The sequence below is a fragment of the Lolium rigidum genome, chromosome 4 (assembly GCF_022539505.1).
Source record: "Lolium rigidum isolate FL_2022 chromosome 4, APGP_CSIRO_Lrig_0.1, whole genome shotgun sequence".
NCBI classification, from domain to species: domain Eukaryota; kingdom Viridiplantae; phylum Streptophyta; class Magnoliopsida; order Poales; family Poaceae; genus Lolium; species Lolium rigidum.
The window spans coordinates 181733321-181737876 of NC_061511.1; the positions used below are offsets into that span (position 1 = coordinate 181733321).

The 4556-nt window shown below is 49.5% G+C and overlaps 1 long non-coding RNA gene across 1 annotated transcript; it reads right to left on the minus strand.

The window, feature by feature from the left end:
- Positions 1-2490: 2490 nt before the first annotated feature.
- LOC124649865 lies at positions 2491-3840 on the minus strand. The gene is made up of 5 exons (XR_006986824.1): positions 3687-3840; positions 3246-3333; positions 2896-3047; positions 2602-2782; positions 2491-2501 (listed from the first exon to the last, which is right to left on the minus strand). It is a non-coding gene; the product is annotated as an uncharacterized LOC124649865 (long non-coding RNA).
- Positions 3841-4556: the final 716 nt, after the last annotated feature.

Genomic DNA, 4556 nt, shown 5'->3' on the forward strand with positions numbered 1-4556 from the left:
TAATGAACTCTGGCCTCCGCCATGGGAGCTTGTATGCCGACATTGGAGGAGGAAGGGAAGCTTGCGGTGCCTGCTGCTAGACCATCGGCGGAGCAGGAGGCTGTGGTGAATTTGGCCACGGATCCGATACCGTCGAAGGAGTAGCAGATGGCACGCGTCGATGGGTACGTGTTGGCGTGGTCGGAGGAGTCCCTGGCCTCCCATGTGCCAGCGACGACTCACAGAGCTGGATGGTGAGGCCGTCCCACATTGCGAGCTAGTCGAGCTCGCTATTGGCACGATGGCAATGACCTCCTCCTCGAACACACCATGGCTAGGTCTCCAGATCCCATGCCGGGCCGCTTTCATAGTGGCCGTTGTCTCCGCCTTGGATATGGCTGTCCGACAAGGCCTCATTCTCGGCCTCGGCGGCGTCCTCGGCGGCGGTGTCCTCGTCCTCGTCCATGTCGTCATCGCCGTACTCGCCGCTGTCATCGTCGTCGTCCGCAGCAAGCTCGCGGTCGAAGTAGTCGACGTCGCCGAGGTATCCCGCTCGGTGGCGCACGTCGAATTCTCACGTCCCGAACGAGATCCAGTTGTAGGAGTTGAGCGCGTACGCCAGATCTTCTCGGAGATCGGCCGGCAAGATGGCTCATCGGCGGCGTACCTCGTCGCGGCGCTATCGGCCCTCGCGTGGCACAGGAGGGATCGGCACGCGCCTGGATTTGAGGTACCAGCCTCCTCCAAGCAGGCTCACATCCGGCCATGGCACCGGCTGGTTTTCCTCCTAGAGGCGGCACTCAAACTTGATGCGGACGTACCGCCCTACCCGCGGCTTTTTGCCGGATCGCTAGCCGGTCGTTCTTCGTCTTGCGGAACGGCCAAAACTTTCTCATTGCGTCGGTTGGGTGGATATGGCGGGCTCTAGCAATGGTGTGGTCGAGAAAATGGGCACCACCAGCGGACCTTAAAAAGGCTCGACGCCACCTCGTCTTCAATGCCCTCCACTGCGACGCCGCCCACCAGCGCATGAGCGCGGAAGGCGAGGCGCGCTATTAACGCGGCGCAGAAAAACTGCAACGCGCCGGCCATAAGTTATGCTGCGTTGAACATGAAGCATATGTGCCGCTGTCAGGTGGACCTATGCGAGAAGCGTGCGGACGACCGTGTTATCCGTGCAGACGCAAACATGCCGCATATTTGTGCCGCGTTTGTGTCTCGACGGATAGACTGGACACTATGCGTCGGACCGCTGGGCTGAGGTAGAGACAACACTTTCGAACCGGACGCAAGCGTCCTTTTGTGTCGTGTCTAAGCATCCATGGTTGCGTTCTTGTCTTGTTTGATTGCTTCTGACATATAACTAATCGCCCCGATGCAAAGAAAACGCGGCTCGTCGATGTTCTTAATTGAGATGATCGAATGGCTCGTGCTACGAGTGGAAGTTACGACATAGTGCAATATTCAGGTACTAGAAGGTTATGAGGTCACCTGGATTACTCATTCCGGTACTTCAACCATGCTCTGATCCCGATCGTATGTTACATTCCATGGTGTTCAATCATGATCTCATCTCGGCTATGCTCCAGCCGACCCATCGCTGGAAATGGTGTGGCAAACCCTATTCAGCGCCCGCAGCAGGCACTATCTGGGCGAGGCCCAATAGAGAGGGTGGAATATTTTGGGTGTTTTTTCCCGATGGTTTTTCTATTTTATGTTGTTTTTCTCAGGTTTCTTCTGGTTTTCTTTGATTTTGTTGCTGGTTTTCATTTTTTGTAGTTAGGTCTTTGAATATTTTTTATTTTTGAACATTTTTTTGTTTTGAGCCTTTTTAAAGTTTCAACTATTTGTAAGTTTGAACATTTTTTAAAAGTTCAACACTTTTTATTTTGAACAATTTTTAAGTTTGAACTATTTTAAAATACTCCCTCCGGCCCGAATTAGTGAGCGTGGCCATGTTTTAACCTGATTTTATGAAAACCCCCTTAATAGTTTAAATTCATTTCACAATTGGTCCAAATCAAGGGGTCTTCTTCTTCCTCACGTCTGGGCAGGCCGCGCGCGGCGCGCTGCTGCCGTCGGCAGCTCCCCGGCGAGATGGAGTCCGCGCGGATCCGCTTGCAGTTGGGAGGCTCCCGCGGAGGAGTCGCGCCGGCTGGCCGCTTCCCGTTTCCCTGCCCAGGACGGCCGCTTCCCATTTCCCTTCCCTTGACGGCACCTCCACCATCGAGCACGGCCGCCGTCGGCCATCGAGCTCCAGCCTCCTCTTTCTCAACACCCTCTCCGCCGCCGCTCCGCCTCCGTCGGACGCACTCGTTGACGCCCCTTCCGTGCCCATCGACGCTGCCCCTTCCGCGCCCCTCTGTGTCGTGGTCCTCCTTGGACGCGCCTTTGCCTCGGTGAGTAATCCACCACAATATATGTTGCTCAAGCTTGTACTCCCTCCGGCTGACTCGAATTTAGTACAACTTTGTACTAAATCCGAGTCAATTAAATAGGACCGGAGGGAGTAGTCATCTGCCCTGTGTAGGAATTGTATGAATTGGTCATTTGTCCAGCTGTATTGACTCCCACCACGCGGGCATAAGTAGATCGTGCCCATAATTTGGTAACCATGTGTACCTTACTACAAATGTCAGATGTGCTTCAATGGTTATCGACAACTCATCAGGTACTTACTAAACAAACACGGCTGCTTTCCGTGTACTCCTTCATCCCTCCCACCACGCGGCCACGCTCTGCGGCGACAAAAGATTGCTCCCGCAGCCACCACCAACCGAAAACTGCGTGGAGACGCGAAGCTCTGCACCAAATAATGGACGAGAATGTTTCAGAGAACAGGGCTAGGCGTTACTTTGTAATACTGTGCACATATTGGGTCATATTGGGTCAAGAAAATTGCAAATAAATTTACACCTTGATCTACATGCACAGCTACTTGCTGCTCCCTCTGCAGAAACAAACGAGGCAGTACTTGAGCCGCAGCAAGCTCTGTGTCAACTCCAATGCTCACCCCTGTTGTCTTTGGCATCCAGGTCTTTCTCTCCATCCACAGAGTCTAACGTATCCTGCAAAGCATCAGACGTGAACCCTGTTAGTTTCAACAATGGGTACCAACTCTGGAAACATGTCAGGAAATGGCTAGAAAATGTCAGGAAATGGAGAAGCATGGTATATTGAACAAGGAGCAAACAAATGTAAAGTAGACACATGGTATATTGCAAAAGTCATTAGTATTTGCATCTTGTAGTCACTGATGGTCTCACCACTGCAGAGTCATTAGTATTTGCATCTTGTAGTCAGCTCCCTGGCAACTAGAACACTTCATTGAAGCCCCCAGACTTTCAGCCCTTGCTGTAGAAAGAACACGCTACAGTGAGATTTTAGAAAACACGGTACAGTGAGATTTCAGAACCAACAGGCTGTACTACATCGAGGTTACACAAGGAAGCAGACTGGTAGATTGATGGCATATACTAGTAGATTGCAATGACAGAGACAAGGAGTAATAGATTGATTGCATAGTGCCAGCCATATATCACCATTCATTTTGTTACCTGGAGTATGATTTTGAGGTGTCAGTATTTTGAGGTGCCATATATCACCATTCAACATCTGGAGTACTAAACTTCAGGTTGTGTTGATGTTTAATTCCATCAGTTCTTAGTGCAGTTAGCTTAAGCACTTTCCCGTGACTAGTAGCTTACCTGACAATCCGCTTGATTTCCGGAAGGTGCTTTTACCACTCCTTGACATCATCTAGATATTCTTGCTTTTTATGTTCACTTGGAAGAATCTACAAAACAAATTTACTTTTTAATTCCATCAGTTCTTAGTGCAGTTAACTTGCTTTTTATTCTTGCCTTAAGATTCCACGCCATTTGTTCATTACTGGTATTCCGGATACCCACTTTCACTGCAATCTTTAAAGTGACACATGCATAACATAATAAGAATGTAGAGTGTAGAGGCATAACATAATCAAAGCATAGAATGCTTGCACCACATTTATTTATGTTTGTAATGACTCTGGTCTATCTTTTCTGCAGCTCGCCCAGTCCACAATAGGAGAAAATGGTCCTCCTCTTTGATATCAATTTAACTCCTCCACAAGAGCAGGATGATGCAGGGAGGGATCTGGATCTCGACTTCAGTCCGCATACTCCAGAACATGCTGCTCAGCTAGGACATGTTCCAGAAGAAGAACACCAAGAACATGAACATGCTGCGGAGCCAGAACAGATTCTAGAAGAACAAGAACATGTTGCGGAGCTAGAACAGATTCTAGAAGAAGAACAAGAACATGGTGTGCAGAGGCACCATAAAGATATGCCGGAGAGTTATAAATTTGCTGCATATATTGCACTGAAAGCTCTAGGCAATGATAGACCCATGGTGAAGGCACATAAAGAAATTGTCGCTCGACTTTTGGGAATAAGTCTTAGATCTGTTGAGAAGACATGGAAGAAGGCCATAGATCAAGAGGGCAGAAATGAAGTGCTTGATTTCTCAAACAAGCGGAAGGAAGATGCGGAAGAAAGAGGAGAGAGCTTAATCTCGACGAAAGGGTGCATAAA